Here is an 18608-nt window from a genome sequence, read left to right as displayed (position 1 = left end):
CAAATCTTTTTTCCCTGTAACTGAAATGGACAGTTGACTACATGACTCAAATTTTTAATTTTAGAGCTCAGTGGTGGTTGAGTTCTTTAATCTAAGAATTTAGATAATTTAATCACAAGGACATGGTCATTACTCTGGTGAGCAATGGCGTGGAATCTAGGCTACCTGACCCAACATAAAAAAGTTTGTCTCAGAAACACTTTTTCTATAATGCTGGAGGTATTGCTATTCTAGAATTAATATGCCTACCCAGAGATAAATCATTCACACACTTAAAGTTTAATATACATAAATTCTATTAATAATAGTATGATTCAGTGGTGGATAATGCTAAAATAGGAGACAACCTGGCCCAGATTTTGCATTCCACATATGACTGATGAGCTTGCCTAAAGGTGACATGATTCTTCGGGGTTCCTGATTCATTAAAGAGTCTGCCAGACATTCTACAGGACACAGAAGACAGGAACTGATGGACTTTTCCATTGCAAGGCAGAACAGGTCTTCAAATTTCCTGCTTCGTGGAAAAGTCTGCCAGATACTATGGGTCTATGCACTGAGGACTGGATGCTCCAACAACACAGAAGAGCTTTGAGTAACTGTCTGGGCAATGAGATGTCTCTGTCATTTCTAGAGTTTTGGAAGGTGCTTACAATATACTTCCTGTTTACTTAAGTAACAGTATATCTTTCTGGGGTCTTTGATGGATTCGAGTAATTTATACTTATAGTTTTCTTTAGTTATGATAAGAGATAAAATAGATATAAATATTGTAACTGTAATTCTTGCATGATACCTGTTTTGTAATTTGTAATTTTACTATGTTAGAACTAAAACCTTTCTTTCCCTTTAAACAGAAAAGGGAAAGTGATGTGGGACTCCCCTCTGTATGCTGTGATTGTCATTGTTTAATAAAAAACTGCTTTGGGCCTATGTCAGAACTATAGGGCAGAACTTAGGTAGGTGGGGAAAAAACTAAACTGAATGTTGGGAAGAAGAAGGTGGAGTCAGAGAGAAGTTATGTAGATCCGCCAGAGACAGATGCTGGGAACTTTAACCAGTAAGCCACAGCCACGTAGTGATATACAGATTAATATAATTGGGTTAAATTAAATTAAAATGTAAAAGTTAGCCTATAAGAAGGTAGAGCTAATGGGACAAGCCGTAATTTAATTAATACAGTTTCTGTGTGATTATTTTGGGGCTGAGCATCTGGGAACAAACAAGCATCCCTACTTAATATATCATTTCTCATCCCAATGAGAAATTTCATCCAGAAAGGCTCCCCCTACTAATGGTTTCAGAAGCAATCAAATGAAAAAAAGAGGCACATGTTAAAATACATCTTCATATCTGGGAGGTTTTTCATCCATACAATTACCTTCTAACCCGGGTCACTATGAACTCTCACAATCTCTTATTTACTGGGGCTCTGACTCTGCCAAACATAGAAGGGCAAAATACTGATGACCTGATCACAAAAGAAGAATCCATGAACTTTATATTTTGCATCTTTCTGGTTTTCTGAATAAGTATGACAAAGGTAATCCTGTCAAGATTTGATAGACCCTACCAAGCTTGGACCATATTTGCTGCAAATTCTATATGATGTTGCTCCTAGGACAAGGAATTACTTTGTGTACTCCTTCCAAGTGTTAAGGGCTTAGTTAGATGCAATCTTACACTTGGAGCATGTTCCTAGGATTCAAATGTGCAGCCAGGCTCTTCCTTTAAATGGTGCTAAAATCATTGACAAATGAACTCTGCATCCTTTTAACCATTGGACTGCCATCTGAAACTACCTAGTATTGTTTTTCTATCAAAACACACTTTTCTGATGTGCGATGTCCCTCTGAATGCTGAAAACATGTGTTGCTTTTATTGGTTGATGAACAAAGCTGTTTTAGCCTATGACAGGGCAGAATATAGCTAGCTATGAAATACAAACAGATACGGAGAGAAAGAAGGTGAAGTCAAGGAGACTCCACGAGCTGCAGGAGGAGCAAGATGGGAGGTAACAAGTCATGAATCAGGTAGCAAAGCACAAATATACAAAATATTGGTTAATTTAATTGTAAGAGTTAGCTAGTAATAGTCTGAGTCGTTGGTCAAATATTTATAATTAATATAAGCCTCTGAATGGTTATTTGGGAGCTGGCAGATGGAAGGGAAAGCTGTAGCTACACTTGTCATCTCTTTCTTCTTGTTTTTTTCACTGTAAACCTGAATGAGTCATCAGTAATAACCATCCAATTGAAGCAGTATTTTGTACAGGAAATCAGCTTATTCCATTGTAATTCTGCCTATGCACTTTTTCAGGACGTGGAGAGAATAAGAAAGATTAGGACAAAAATATCGCACAAATGATCTGTAGATAATTTTTTTATGAAGTCTTCTAAGCACCTGTGCTTGTGTACCAAGATACTATCACCTGATGGGGCCATAAGGAATGAAGCCAGACTTGGGTTAGAAAGGCCACCGCAAGACAAGGCTGTGCCTGTTTTATTGAGGACACTCAGACTTTTTATTTGTCAAAAACTGGAGATAATAGCAATTTGAAGGATCAATACAGTTGTAGCTTCCAGAATGATGTGGAATTCCCCCTCTGTAAGCTGTGAATGTTTTTATTCTCATTGGTTAATACAGAAAAACTGCTTTGGGCTTATGGCAGCCAATAATAGAGCAAGGTGTGAATTCCAAGCAGAAATAGAGGAGAAAAGAAGGCAGAGTCAGGCAGAGGACATGTAGCCACTGAAGGGGACTGATGCTGTACCTTACTGGCAGGTCACAGCCATGTGGTAATACATAGATTAATAGAAATAGGTTAATTTAAGATGTGTTAATTAATAAAAGTGAAAGTTTTTGGGCAAGCAGTGTTGTAATCGATGTAGATTCTGTGTCATTATTTCTGGGCAGTCAGGAAACAAACAAACAGCCTCTGTCAACAAAATGGTGACAAAATTCGGCAACTACATCAACATAAAATGTGAGAGAGTTTTTTAAAAAATCTAGATACAAAAGAACAGGGTTAAGCAAGACTTCTTGGGAGCCACATATTTTTTCCAGATGGGTTTTGTTAACTGGCAGCAAGAAAGGGTGCCACAGCTCCCATAAGAGAGGTCTTCCTGATTCAGCATTGGCAACAAAGGATGCACAGCTTCCTTAGGGAAGTGCTTCCTGGAACTAAACATCAATAAATCACACCATTGCAACTGGTGGTAGCATAAACTTAGAAACATTTAAATCATGCATTGCTAAATTAACATCACTGTAGTTCTACCAGCTTATAAACTACTTGAAACATATATAAGACAAACTTGAAAGTAGACTGCAATATTCAGAACTTCTAGAAACCAGATTATCAATTTTCAAATATGTGTTTCCACTGCACACCAAAAGCATGACTCTGTGTGTACACTAGACAGTGAGATTACAAGCATAATGTCCTACCATGCCAGGGACGGAGAGTCTCCCTCTCCCCCAGGAAATCCATACACAGGGAGGCTCACAGAACAAGGAGCACTCTCCAGGTCATTATATACAGTAACAAAACCACAGTCTGGCACATGGTCCATCCAAATCCAAGCAGAAATGACAGATCAACAGACCTTCTCTGCACACTCTACACTCACTATGGCATAGCTTGTGGTCTTCTTTACAACTCATATAACAACAAAAGTAGAGAAGGATCCTGGAAAGAACCTGCTAGCTGCCTGCCACTTTTATTTCTGCTTGCTAAGATTATCCAGAGTCCCTCACTGGCTAAGGCCACTATGATGGACATCAGAATATTTTCAGCTCCCCTAATGGGTGATCGGAGATCAAATGACTCAGACAGCACAGTAATTCCAGCTCTACCCTCCCAGCCCAGTAGACAGGGCCTTAGTCCAGAAAGTTTGTATTTCAGTACACATTCAGACAATTTCCTAGAGCATACAGTTTTCCTCATTAAAAGCACAGGGTTCTTTGTTTGCACATTCCATTGCACACTCAATGTGCAGTGCAGCAAACCTATTGCCTCTACCTGGGAAATCCTGCAGCCAAACACAAGTCACAATTACAATTGTTGTTAAAGAAAAATGGGCCATGAATTAGAAGATAATAAGAGGTCATGGTAAGGCTTGGGGACAGGAAAGAGAATGTGGATATGACATAGTTAAAATCTAAGAAAACTTATTTTGAAAAGTTGAAACAGGCTATATGGCCATGTGCTTCAGAAACAAGGGATTGATATTAGAGCACATCAAAGATTTCTCAAACCTTTTATCTCAAGGTGTATATTTAAAACCAGTAAAAAGGGCTGGAGAGATGGCTCAGAGGTTAAGAGCATTGCCTGCTCTTCCAAAGGTCCTGAGTTCAATTCCCAGAAACCACATGATGACTCACAACCATCTGTAATGGGGTCTGGTGCCCTCTTCTGGCCTGCAGGCATACACACAGACAGAATATTGTATACATAATAAATAAATAAGTATTTTTTAAAAAAAAGTAAAAAAAAAAAAACAGTCCTGTAAGGCAGGGCCACATTTTACTCAGATCTATTTTGGTTGAACTACTGTAACTATAGCAATTTGGTTTCATAATAAGTTCAGTTCTTTATCCAGATTCTTGATTGCCAAGTCTGTAGACATCAAGAAATGACCACAAGGACATTTGTAGAGCACCTAAAATTGATTACCTGGTTCTGCAATGCTAATCTCAACTACTGTTGATGTAGGAACGTTCTCAGCCACTGTCCTTTCTCTCCCTTTCTGCACTGTGCATCTACCAGCTTCAAGCTTGACCTATGTACTCAACCTCTTCATCTATAATCATACACTGAAAGTCATAGAGACTGGAGGTCACTCATCACCTGGTTTATTTTTCCTTCTCACTGACCAGTCAAAGCCCAGTCCTGAAGAAGTTGAAGGACTATCTACTCAGCACTAGGCAGCAGAGACAGGATTAGGTTTTCAAAGTCATTCTCAATTATATAGTATGAGGGAACAATATTACAAGTTCATAGCCTCCCCTACACTCAACAAAGCTCAAAGGCCAAGGGTCATTACCCAAGTCACCATGAAGAAAAATAGAACCTGTCTGGCTGATGGTTCATCCCTGTCCAAGCAGCTCTGTCAGCTTAGCCAACCTGCTCTTATTGGTCTGGGGACAGTCGCTCCTACATTCACCATGGCATGGTTTGTGGTCCTCCTTACAGCTCCCAAGAGCAGAACAAAACAAACCTGGAAAGAACCTGTAAACTACCTCTTGTGCTCCTAATTACCAACCAGAGTCCTTCTAGGACCACCCAACTGGGCTTCAATACATTAGCAGTTACCCTACTGGGTGAGCAGAGATCAAATGTTTCAAAAAGCAAACATCCTCCAGGTTTTTCCTTCCACACTATAGTCAGACAAGACCCTAATCTAGGAAATTTGTAGTTTAATAAAATCTTCCATTCTCCCAGAGTACTTCCTGTTCCTCCTCCAAGGCACCGGGTCTAGTGTGTAGTCTGTGGACCCATGAAATGGCGAGATAAGACATTTATGGAACATCTAAAATTGATCACCTCACTACTCACAGCTAATGTCAACTATAGTCACAGCAGGAATGCTTTTACCCTCCTCCTTGCCCATCCTTTGTCTGTTGTGACTACACTGGCTTTACAGTTAGTCAGTGAACTCAATTCTAACATGGATCCCACTTCATTTGTAAATTCACAATAAAATCTAGAGAAATTGGAAGATACTCATTCACTGATCTATTTCTCCTTCACACAGACCAGTCAAGGTCCAGCCTGGTAGGAGTTGCAGGACTGTCTTTGCAGCACTAGGTGGCAGAGGCAGGATTAGGTGTTCACAGCAATTCTCAGTTACATAGTATGATGCAAACCTGAGCTACAGGAGACATTAATCTAAACCAGTTGTTCTCAATCTTCCTAGTGCTATGACCCTTTAATACAGTTACTCATGATGTAGTGATCTCCCCACCAATAAAATTATTTTTAATGCTACTTCATAACTATATTTTTGCTACTGTTATGAATGATAATATAAATATCTGTACTTTCTGGGGGTCTTAGGTCAGTCCTGTGATAGTTTTATTTAATCCCCCAAAAGGAGTCGTGGCCCACCAGGTTGAGAATCACAGCTACAAATTGATATAAATAAATGACTGATGAATAAATAAATAGCACTTAAAAAATAGAATGAAATTCAAAAACTGTGAAACATTGGAAAATAGAAACAGAGATTATACCTGTCTTGCCATTGAAGAAAATAAAATCTAAAAAATGATAACCAATAATTCACTTCTTAAAATGATAAAAAATAACTGAACACTCAGTGATACTGACTTTGAAACAGAGTAAGCACTTTCCTGATGACTTTGTCCCATGTAAAATGTTAGCTGCTGAGTGCTGTAAGCTGACATGTGGAGTTACAACCCATTGGCCTGTGTCACAAACATCTGAGCTGACTTCACTGTGTCAACCAGGACTGAACATATCTGCATGAGAGAGTTCTCTAATTGGAAACTAAATACTTAGGAGTTCAAGTTCTCCCTCCTAAACTGTACACCCAGCAGTGTCTGTCTTCATTCACAAGGAAAGAACTGATGTATGATGGAAATTACACATTAACTCACTCACTGTGTCCCATCAGGTCCTTCTTTGTAATGGACACCCCTGTAGCCCATGGCCATAAACTTCAGTCTAAGATCTAGCTATTATACACTGTGCTTATCCCCTCCAGCATACACAGTACACCATTCCTACTTTTCTGGTCTGAAGGGAGAAGTTGTGCTCCACATGCAAATCCTTTTATTGTTACTGCAATGGACAGTCCCACTGTATGACTCAAACTGGTAATTTTAGAGCTCAGTGGTGCAGGATACTTGTAATCTAAGAATGCATAATGGTTAGCCAAGAGCAGTGCCCCGTGGGACTGTAGACAGGATTCAAGTCCACCTCAATAAGTACAGGGGACACTGAGTCACAGCTGCTTTCCTAAGAGCTGAAAAACACAGCCATTCTAGAATTGTTATACTCTCCTGGGACACAAGGTTGTGACCCTGTAATGGCCCCTGAGTAGCAAGCAGGTCAGAGGTCTTTGATGGAGAAGTGGGTCTTCTGGCTGGTTGTAAATCATGGTTGTCTCATTTGTTATAGGAGTGTACCTTAATGCCTGATTAATCCCGGTGAACAAACATTTGCAATTCATGATACTAATCTCTAATAGGCATGATGTGCATGCTACTCATCTCTGGATATTTGGGATGCAGCCCTCCCTCACTTAAATTCTACTTTGTGTGACTTAATGTCTCCTAAGAACCTTTAAATCCTCACACCATTAATTCTATTATCAACTATACTCGTCTACATCACAGTTTAGTAGTGGAGCACTACTCTACACAGGAGAAACCATTTACAAGCCACAAGAAATTAACTACAGATGGATCTCAAACCTAAATGTTAAAAGTACAGAACTTCTGAAGACCCAGGAGAGACCAGGAGTCTACACGTTTGGCAAATGTGCTGATATCTCTCCACATGTGACAATATAAGCACGACAGTCACCACCACCTGCAGCTCCCAACGCAGTGCTCTGTGCATACACAGCCTGAGCAGTGAAGGGATTTAGAGACTGCCAGCAAAGAGCTGCAAGTTTAGGACTACTGAGGCGGGAAGATGCTAAACTCTGTCTGTCTGCCGGCTCCCACCCAGCCACCACACGGGCCTTGAGCCCCAGTGGCTGCTCCACCTAGTTTAGGGACATTGGCCCCTCTCTCGCCAAGCCCAGCCACTCCTCCCATCTGTGGAGAGCAACCCCTCACTCACCATGGTGCAGCTGCCGAGCTGACAGGCTATCCACCCACAAGGGAGCCCAAGTCAGAGCTCATGAGAGCTGAACCAGGATGGAAGTCCGGCTCCCGGAAGAACCCTCCCATCTGACAAGCAGGTCTGCTGGAGGCTCTGATTGGCTGGTGAGGGCTGAGTGATGGGATCATGTGAGCAGAAGGGACTCAGCACTGTGGTCCAGCACTGGCTTCTAATCTGAAGACAGACCTGTCCCAGATTGGCTGGAATTTTATGCCAAATTCAAGAGAGTCTCTTGCTAATGTAAATCAATGAGTTCGGTTTTAAAAGAAAGTATACAATTTCAGAAAATTAACTAAAATTAAACTAAATAATCCGGCATTAAAAAAAAAGAAATGAACTGGTTGATGGAGGCTCTACAAAGAAGGTCTCTGCGTGTTTAAGGCCAGACAACTAGGAATGCTACACAGAAACCCTGTCTCTAGAAAAAAAAAATCACAACAATTTTTGAGAAGCTGCATTTGAGCTTCTGCTGGTGAGTATTTATTGATCTGACATATGTGGGTGGTGGGGAAGGGATTTCTAAAAGAAATGGTCTGTGGCCTGAAGAGGCTGCAGGATCTGAGAATGAATTCCAGTGGCTGCCACCAGAAGTGAACTGGGGTGAGGCTTCAGGTCTCCGGAGATGGTATGTAGCTAGCTTTGACCTTGCCAATAGGCCCCAGTCATATGTTAATGTCAGGGCCTGAAGTTCTTCAAAAGGGAATGAATGGAGACCCTTTCTTATCTAAATGCCTGACTTTGGGAAAAGGACTTGTGGGAAGCAGGCAGCACTTGAAACTAAGATTTGTTGTCTTTGTCTTGCCTTTGGGACCCGTTCTCCCCACCCAGAATGCTCCCACCCAAAAGGGAAGGTCATGACATCTTACTCTTTTCCTTTGATACCTTCCTACCTACCATTCTCATTCTGTACTGATTCCTAACCCTAACTGAACTCTTCCACTGTAAATAAATAAAGTAAGCAAATATGTAAACAGATGAATGAACGAATGACAAACAAACCACCAAACAAGCTTATAAAGAAAAAGTTCACAGTTGTTAATTGGCTTTTGTTTTCATAATGAAAACTTTTGACATGTGACCTAGAAAGTGTCTGGGAGGATAACTTTATACTCAACACCCTCTCTCTTCTCTCTCTGTCTCTATCTCTCTCACTCTCTCTCTGTCTCTCTCTTACACACACACACACACACAGAAACACTTGAATAAAATTTAAAACTAAATATACAACAAAAGGAAGCAAAACACATTTACTATCATCATCTCAGTACTCAGGAGGCAGAGTGAACTCTGTGAACTCTGAAAGTCATGTTTTCCAGGCAGGGCTATGTAAAGAGATCCTCACATCAATATATGAACAAAGAAACATAGTGTAAGATTCCCGGTTAGGGTGTTTTTCCTTCGGGGACCACGACGCCCAAGAACCAAGACTAGTCCACACTGGATGCAAAAGCAAGAGGTAGTTTATTCACACAGGCACCTGGAACGCAACAGCCTTCGGGTGACTGCTGCGTGCCAGGCTGAATTTCGGGGCTGATTATATAGCAAGAAGCATGTTTACAGAAGCAGATGCATTCTCAGTGGTTATTTCAGATAAAACGATGGGGTTAGGTTAGGGGCAGGTCAGAGAAATATATTTCAGATAGGGTCAGGTTAGGGGCATGTCAGGGAAATATATTAGCCTGTTGGCGAAGGCTGACCTCTAAGTATCTGACTATAGGTATCCTGTTTTCTCATCATCAGGACCCATCTAGTCTCAGGGTGATTGTGCTGGTCTGGGAACAGCTTGACCTGGCTGCAATGGAGATTCCAGACAGGTAGGGGTTGTTATTCTTTGCTATCACTTTAAGAACTAACCATGCCCACCTCAGCCACTTCGGCCCTCCCTCGCCACCATCCTCTCTCTCTCTCTCTTTCTCTCTCTCTCTCTCTCTCTCTCTCTCTCTCTCGCGCGCGCGCGCGAGTGTGTGTGTGTGTGTGTGTGTGTGCGTGCGCGCGTGTGTATGTGTGTGAGTGTGTCTTTGTTTTATGTTTGTCTATATCTTTCTTTTTTAAGTAATAAATGTCTAGCTTTATGTATAGCCTTATGTCCATTTACTCTGCCATTCACTGTATCCAGCCGCCTGACTCTGCCGCTCGCCCCGGGACCCTGCACTGTTTTGGTGGCAGCAGCCTCTGTCTGGCTCGCATGCCGCCGGGGCCATCCCATCATCATATCTTTTTAAAAGAACAAAAGGGGTCTTCTCATTTCTCCCCCCCTTTTTTTGTAAACCCATTTATTTATTAGGGAACTTCTGTCTCCATTTGCTTTAAGACCTGGTGTTGGTTGGTTAACACTAGTGCTTGTATGACTGACAAACAGTCTTTAACAAACTGGGTCAGGCAATTAAGGATGCAGGGACCAAAAGTATAGATTCACTCAAACCAACTCTGCTGTGATTTAAACTCTCGTTGTCTCTTGTCTAGCCTCTCTTTGAGTTTATCCAGGGGCTCAGTTACTACCCCTGTCTGATCCATATAGAAGCAACATTCTTCTTTTAAGGCTATACAAAGACCTTCTTCCTACCCTTAATAACATGGCCAGAGTAAGGGACAGTGGTTCCCTCTTGAATTTTTAAGGGGAACCTTTATAATATGGTAACACAGTCCCATCAGAATAATAATGTATGCGTAGTCATAGCTGGACTAACACGCAATAATCTTGGGTCAAATTTAAAACAGAGGCTGACACACAAGGAGTTAACCCAGTACTACATGCCCAATAGGTTTCATCTGGGGGCACCAAGTAATAATTGCCAGTTAAAATACTTATGGTCTCGTTGCAAATGCCTAGGGTAGAAGGGGGGTGTCCAACGCAAGTGCCTGCTCAGGTCACTTGAGTTAGAGTTAACTGGTGCCCTGTTCCCATGTATGCGCTGGGAGGAGAGCTAGAGTGATTGGAGAAATTTCCTATGAGGGCTATGCCCTCATAATATGGTGGACTGGGATTTAATTTTTAGGCTAGCTCTCCTTTTTGGGTCTCCATAGCCAAATTGCCCTCCTGGGGAGAATCTTTTTCCCTGGGCTATTACTGGTAACCAACGTGGGTTGATATCAGGCAGATAATGAACAGAAATCTGGGATAAAGCAAGGAGGGCCAGGGTTATTGTCAATGCTAAGCTCTGACAAGTCTTATCTTTAACAGGTTTTGAGAGTACTGGAGACTTCATGATGATCCTCGGTTCTGATCGCCGCTGAGATGTCCCGGCTGGGCCACTTTGACCTGTGATGCAAGGATCCAGGCAGCAATTCCGTCAACCTTCAGTGCCATGGGGGTGGTAAGGAGTATGGTGTAGAGTCCTTTCCAGCAGGGTTCAAGGTTCTGGGACTGATGTCTCCGGACATATCAACAGATGTGAAGTCTCTGGGTGTTTGGGCTGGTAGGCAGCAGTCAGGGGCTTCCATATCTGGGCTTGGACAATTGGAAGGGTCTTTAGGTGGACAGATGACAGTCTGGGAAGAACAACATCAGGATTATGTACCTCATCCACCTTAGTGAGCGGTGGCAGCCCTCATATAGGATTTCATAAAGAGTGAGTTTAAATCATCCTGGGGTGTTTCAAACCCAAAACAGGACAGAGGGAAGGGAGGTCTGTCCAGTCATTTTTGCCGTTCTCTAGGGACAATTTTGTCAAATTGTAAAAATTTTCTTTTAGAATTTTATTTATCCTATCTATCTGACCTGAGCTTTGGGGTTGGTAAGCATAATTTAATCTTTAATTAATCCCCAGTATCTTGGCCATGCCCTGACTTACCTGGGCAACAAAGGCAGGTCTATTATCGGACATGATTACCTTGGGCATTTCAAACCTCAGGAAGATTTCTTTTATGATCTTTTTAGCCATTACATTGGCTGTCTCAATCCTGGCCAATGTATGTTGGCTATCTTCTTTGGCAAATGTGTGGCCTTGAGGAAGTTCAAAATTTTGCCATCTGTAGAGTTTGTATCAAAGCCACAAGTTTAGCCTTCTGGATGGGCCAACGTCCCTGAAGGGAGGCTACTCACCCAAATCATTTGCTTCCTGTTCACCATTGCTACCCCCGCCTTTCGCTTACCTTCAGTCTTGTATGCCTGCTTGGCTCCGACCCTCAGCCTTGTGCCCCAGGCAAGCTTCGCCATCATTTCCGGGTCTGCCAGGCACAGCTCAGCCTGCTTTTCTGCCAGCCGCCTGTCCTTTCTGCAGATGCTGGTAGGATCCATAGTCCATTGATGTGAGCAGGACACAGGAGCAGCAGCCCAGTGCAGGAGAGCACCTGTGGTCGCATTGCGAGTGTTCTATTGCAGTCTGACATGGGTGAGGGGAGCAAGACTGCAGGGTGAGTAGTCAGGGCTCATGCAGGCTTTAGGGCAAGTGCAGCATCAAGGCAGTTGCTAGGAGGCAAGGATTTCTCTGGTACTGTTGGCAGGGGGAGGTGGTCATCCTGGTGAGGAGGACATGGTGGAGGCAGATGCAGGTAAGCAGCCTGAGTCTCCTGCAGAACTGAAAACAGCAGGAAAGGCGAAAGTCCCTTGTTTGGTCAACAAAAGGCTTTGATTATATACATTCAGGGATGACCAGGGAGGAAGGAGTCATTTATTTGTCTCAGTCCTTTTTCCAAATTTATAGTTCGTAAGGTGTCCAGTTTGTATTGATGGTTGTTTTAGCACAGAGTACTCAGTTCCTGTGTCCCTTAAAAAATCTATAGAGGTATCTAATGTCCTTTTCCTTGCCATAAGCACATTGGCCTTTGTCCAAGGGGTGCCTCTGTCCATCTTTATTTGTCTTTGGTCTTCTGTTGCCCAGGCTCCCTATCTGTCTTGAGTCCAAATTTCTTGTCTATGATCCCTTCGGTTTTCTCTTTTCTCTGCCTCCCACCTTCCTCTTTCTTTCTCTCTACTTTCTCTGTCTCTCATTTAACATTTTCTCTGTCTCCCCAAATTCTGCAAAGTATCATCTTGGAACCTATCTACCTGCTGTCCTTATATCTGATGTTGACTGTCCTATGAAGGCCATGGCTATTGTTGCCTGCTGACCTTCAGAGGTTAAGCAAAATGTCTGTAAATCTTTATTAAACATTTAAGGAACATAGATTTTAATTGGCCCCTGGAGAACCTCTCTTACCTTGGCCGAATTAGTGGAGTGCCTAGCAGCCCCCCCTGAGATTTAAAATAAGCCCAGCATTTTGACTGTCAGTTTCTCCCTTTAAGGATTAATTAGACATCATCATGTAGAAGAATGAAAATAGATCCATATTTATCTCTATGCACAAAACTAAAATCCAAACAGATCAAAGACCTTAACATAAAGCCAACAATATTGAACCTCATAGAAGAAAAAAAAGGTTTTAAATACATTTTTAAACATAGCCTCAGTGGCATAGACATTGAGAGAAACAATCAATAAATGAGGTCTCCAGAACTGAGAAGCCTTTTGTATAGCAAAGGATACAATCAACAGAACATAAAGACATATAAGGAACTTAGAAACTTAATCTTCATAAGAACAATAATCCAATAAAATTATGTTACAGACCTAAACTGTAAACTCTCAACAGATGAACTTAAAATAACTGAAAGATATTTAAAATTTGTTAAATATAACATTCTTAATCATCGGGGAAATGCAAATCAAACAATTATGAGATTTTTGTCTTATCCCTGTAAAAATGACCAAGATTAAAAATATTGTTTGACAATTTACGCTTAAAAGAATGTGGGATAAAAATAAACTGATACAGTTACCTTGAACAATAGTATGATGAATTTCAGAATTAGGTAACATATTATCTTAAAACTCAGCAATATCCCTTCTGGGCCTATTTATAAAAGATGTTTAGTTATATCATAAGGACATGTGTTTAACTATACACATAGCAGAATTATTTTATCATAGGCAGAATCTGAAAACAACCCATAATGTACCTCCTTTATATCAATAATAAATGAAAATCATCATGTTTTTAAATAGCCATAAATATTATAAAGAATCAAAAGGCCATTTTAATTTAATCTCATCATTCAGCAACATTATCATTGCCATTATAGTGGGGTGAGAGGCTTCAGCTGATCTTCGCCATGAGGGGCAACTAGGGCCCCCCAACCCATCACAAGTGTTGTGAGCACCTAAGGGTCAATTTTAGATCTAAACATGGGCCGTTTACATGGCCCTGGCCCAGGGCCAGGGCTTTTACAGCAATAGTTCTTGAAGACAATGTAGTCCTGTGCCCATCTAAACAGAGCTGGAAGTTCATTTTTTTTTAACATACTGCGTAGTAAGAAATATAGAAACCAACAATCTGTAGTTTTTTATAAGCACATCCTTTTAAAGTGACTCAGCTTAATTCCCCTCAATTTTTAAACCAGGAGATTTACCCTGGATACAGCACGTGATGACTGGGACAGAGCACCCCTAGAGAGATGCTATCAGGGCTGGCAGGCCCTTGAAGACATACCTGCCAGTAAGAGCTCAGAAGACCTTGGCATTGGCTATAGGGGGAGGGAGCACCCTGGATTGTCTAAGGCAGCCCTCCCTCACCCCAATCCTCCTGCATAGTGCTGGTGGACTCCAGGTCAGAAAGGAGCCCTGCTGGAGTAAGGGAGGATGTCACATTCAGCACAGAGACTTCAACGGGGCAAGCATTCCCCTCTCGTGGATGCTTAGGCCCCAATCTCTACCTGATGTAACAGGGAGAACTAGCTGTGAGCAGAGGTGGGCAGGATTACACAGCCCAAGAGGAGTGATGAGCCACCAGCTGGGTTTATTCCTGAGCAGCGACTAAGGGAGTCAAAGCCTTTGTTTGGTTTAGTGGGGCGCAGCGGAGCCTCAGTTCCACTCCAGGACCCAGCAGTGAGGAGAGAGTTAAGCACCCTGGGCTTGGGCGATAGTGCTAGGAGTTCACCTGGGCCTGCCTTTTTGCCCGTGGTGACGGTGACAGCGGAGGCGGTGGTGAAGCCAGACTGGGTGTCAGAGAGGCAGGGTTTTCTGTTTTGTCGCTCCTACATGGGAAAAGAGACAGGGGAGGGGCAGACTGCCGTTATCAAAGTCAGAGGGAAGCCAGCCACGTTGTCTGCACCGCGCTCTGTAACAAAATACTTTGACCCAGAGTAGGGGAGTTCTCTGGATAAGCTCTCCTGGTGGCCACTAGGGTCAGGCTGGCTTGCCCTGTGTCTGGCCCATTTTAAAAGTGGGCCATTCCAGGAAGCAGACTGTTTGTCTCTCAGATTTTCACTGCTAGGTCTGCAACTTCTCTCTAAAGTTAGAGCAAGGGTCAGAGGTGGATACTTACTGCCCCATGGTACCAGGTTTAGACTCGAGTACAAACAGATATACGAAAAGACACGACATAGACAGAACAATCAGACAGCCAGTAACAAATGCACAGCGCGACTTTGGGGACAAACCGAAAGTAAAAATTCAGACGGTGAAGTGACAGCTTCACCCTACAGACGCACGAATCCCTCCCTCGGATTCACGCTGAGCCCAAACAAAAATCGGGCTCTCCAGATCCCCTGGGGCATCCCCCGGGGTGGCAAGGGAAGAGTCCTGGGCTTGTCAGCCCCTCCTCAAGGCCGCCTCGAAAACAGAATGGCAACCGGCAGCCAAGCTGGTTTAAGACAAAACAAACGGAGAACAGATAATTAGACAGACAAGGACAAACAGATGCTGGCCAGCTTAGCTTACCTCCCGGTGGGCGGTTGGTCTGGGCACAGGTCACCAAATCCAGGACGAGCCCCCAAATGTAAGATTCCCAGTTAGAGTGTTTTCCCTTCGGCGACCACGACGCCCAAGAACCAAGACTAGTCCACACTGGATGCAAAAGCAAGAGGTAGTTTATTCACACAGGCACCTGGGACGCAACAGCCTTCGGGTGACTGCTGCATGCCAGGCTGAATTTCGGGGCTGATTATATAGCAAGAAGCATGTTTACAGAAGCAGATGCATTCTCAGTGGTTATTTCAGATAAAACGATGGGGTTAGGTTAGGGGCAGGTCAGAGAAATATATTTCAGATAGGGTCAGGTTAGAGGTAGGTCAGGGAAATATATTTCAGATAGGGTCAGGTTAGGGGCATGTCAGGGAAATATATTAGCCTATTGGCGAAGGCTGACCTCTAAGTATCTGACTATAGGTATCCTGTTTTCTCATCATCAGGACCCATCTAGTCTCAGGGTGATTGTGCTGGTCTGGGAACAGCTTGACCTGGCTGCAATGGAGATTCCAGATGGGCGGGAGTCTTCTCAGTGGAAAGACAGTGCTGGCTGGTGGTGTGAGGTTATACATGACTTTACAGTAGGGGTTTTATGGGATTAAAATTGACAGTCTTGTCCTTCACAGGCTGCACAGGAAACCTTCTTTGGTCTTAACAAGGTTCAGAGAGCCATCAGACACAGTGAGGTAGAAAATGGGCCACCTCCTGGGGATTCTCAATGGAGCCCTAGCACCTTGTTGTAAAGCAGAGAGGTGGAGGGAGGGCACCTACGTGGTGGGCACAGAGAAGCTGGGATGCCCAAAGTGGCATTTGCACAACATTGGGTTGTGCCATGTCAGTCAGTCAAGCTGATGTCCACCTGCAGAGAAGAGGAGAGATCCTGCTGGGTGGTGCAGTGGTGGCACATTCCTTTAATATCAGCACTTGGGAGTTCCAGAACTAGTTCCAAGGCTACAGCTTAGAGTCTGGTTTCCTGTGCTCACTGCCCCATGACGATTTGGATTTGCATGCTCTTAAGACCTACCCCAATTTAATAGTGCCATTGCCCTATCATAAAGGATGACAGGGCACATACACACATGCTTGATATCACACACATGCACTGCCTGTGTGGCTGCCTGCCTCTGTGAACACTGTGAGAGTGCCTGGTTGGTACTTTCAGAAGACAGAAGATGGGGGGGGGGTGTTTCTGCTGAGTTAGAGTTATGGATGTCTGCAAGCTCTTTCTTGGCTGCTGTGAGGATGGTGGGAGAGTAACTCACCAAAGACAAAGACATGCCAGACAGGAGTTTTTGGTAGAAAACTGAACTGAATGGAGTAGAAACAATTTTAGTGTTTTTAGAGTTATGTTTGAGGAACCTTCCACTTAAATGAAAGAGAACCAAATCCTTTCAAATGTCCACATGTTCTCTGAGGGGGATGAATTGATGACAGAAAAGAAAAGAAGATAATAGGGTTTTAGTTGTTCCAAAATCTGCAGGGATAAAATTTCCTCTTATATGGTGTACTGGAGAATAGCAAGAGTTCCTGTTGCATTATGTCAAGTTTGTCTCACTTGAGGTTGGATGGTGTCAGCTATAAGATTTTCATCTTTTATGGTCATGTGAGAGTCTAGCTTTTTTAAAAATTTGATAGAGGGACACATGTTCCCTCTAGTTCTATTAGCTGTACAGCTTTGACTGTGAAAACAGGTTGTATTTCATCAAAGAATTTCTCTGCATTGTATATTTCACCTTTGATTGCTATTAAGTGACATCTAGTTGGTTCATGGTGTTACATGAGCACTTTCCTAATTCTCTTGTGTCTTGTGTCCTGTTTTGTTTCCTAGGCAGGGTTTCTCTATGTAACAGCCTTGGAGCTTGCTTGGTAGATGAGGCAGGCCTTGAACTCACTGATATCCTCATTCCTCAGCATCCCAAGTGCAAGGATTACAAGTATTATGTCACCACTGCTAGGCTTTTCCTAGTTCTTTTTCTTGTTGGTGGTAGTGTGTTTTTTGTTGTTGTTGTTGTTTTTTGAGACAGGGTAAAATTACCTGGTGTGAGTGAAAAGAAGACACAGAATGCCAACAAACCTGCTTAGGAGATTATTAGAGGGCAGTGTACACAGGCCTGGAGATCGAGGTGCAGACAGAGAGCATGGTGCATCCAGCTTTTAAAAACTGCCTTGCACACACGCACAGGTGGTTGGAAGGACTAAGTCACACTGATGATGCAGGTGATGGATGACTCACACATGTGCGCAAGGGTTTAGCTGAGTCATATGTGGATGTAACCACACAAGTGCGCATATGGGTCACACACAGGGCCCTTTTTACCTAAGGGCCCGTCCTCACATGCCTGCCTTTAGAACATGGAAGTGCAGTCTTATCCATGGCTGAATAATTACATTCCACCCTTTTGTTTATTACAAAAATTTGGGGAGTTTGTGGAGTCTTAATGAATGAGAATGGGGTGCCATAAGGTCTCTTGTGACTGCTTCATGCTGACTTTGTGGGGGTTGAGGAATTTAGATGCTTGACCATGTCCTGGGGTAGCTGATTGCTGTTCTATTTTTTGGGCTCTGAAGAACTGGCTGGCTGACAGCTTGGACCTCACAATATGCTGGAAAGGCAGAAAATTATGTCTGGAAAAAAATTCAGACCCCTGTGATTAAGAGAGACGAATCCCAAGATGTAAGATAGAGGGGGTTCTTTTTTGGGAGTGGGAGGAGGGAATTTCCCAGGAGTTCCCAAGACCAGGAATGATAAGGGAAGAATTAAATGATACTTATTCTAGGAGAGTCTGGTGCATTTAGGTAGGTCCAATTGACTCTGTGGAGTTTATAAAAAATGTTTGAAAAGAAATAAATTTTATACATATTAAAAGTTTATGATTATAATGAAATAATGGAAGATTGTGGGAAAAGAGAAGGAGGAAATTATTGAAATGAATAATTATTAGAACTTTTAATGTTTTACCTGAAGTAAATCCTAAGGCACTGGTTTTCCTTTTGCATCAAGGTATCACCTTAACATCCAGGAAACA

The 18608-nt window shown here is 42.7% G+C and overlaps 1 long non-coding RNA gene and 1 pseudogene across 1 annotated transcript; one reads left to right on the top strand and one right to left on the bottom strand.

The window, feature by feature from the left end:
* LOC125393163 (2'-5'-oligoadenylate synthase 1A-like) overlaps positions 1 to 18608 on the top strand; it is a 210623-nt pseudogene that overhangs the window by 82113 nt on the left and 109902 nt on the right.
* LOC148123187 (uncharacterized) lies at positions 9301 to 18391 on the bottom strand. Its single transcript, XR_015737339.1, has 3 exons — positions 15556 to 18391; positions 11951 to 14870; positions 9301 to 11347 (listed from the first exon to the last, which is right to left on the bottom strand). It is a non-coding gene; the product is annotated as an uncharacterized LOC148123187 (long non-coding RNA).

Source organism: Myodes glareolus, chromosome 2 (assembly GCF_982192425.1).
Source record: "Myodes glareolus chromosome 2, mMyoGla1.1, whole genome shotgun sequence".
Lineage (NCBI taxonomy): Eukaryota > Metazoa > Chordata > Mammalia > Rodentia > Cricetidae > Myodes > Myodes glareolus.
Note: the sequence above shows the minus strand (reverse complement) of the source record. Positions and strands in the feature narration are given on the sequence as shown.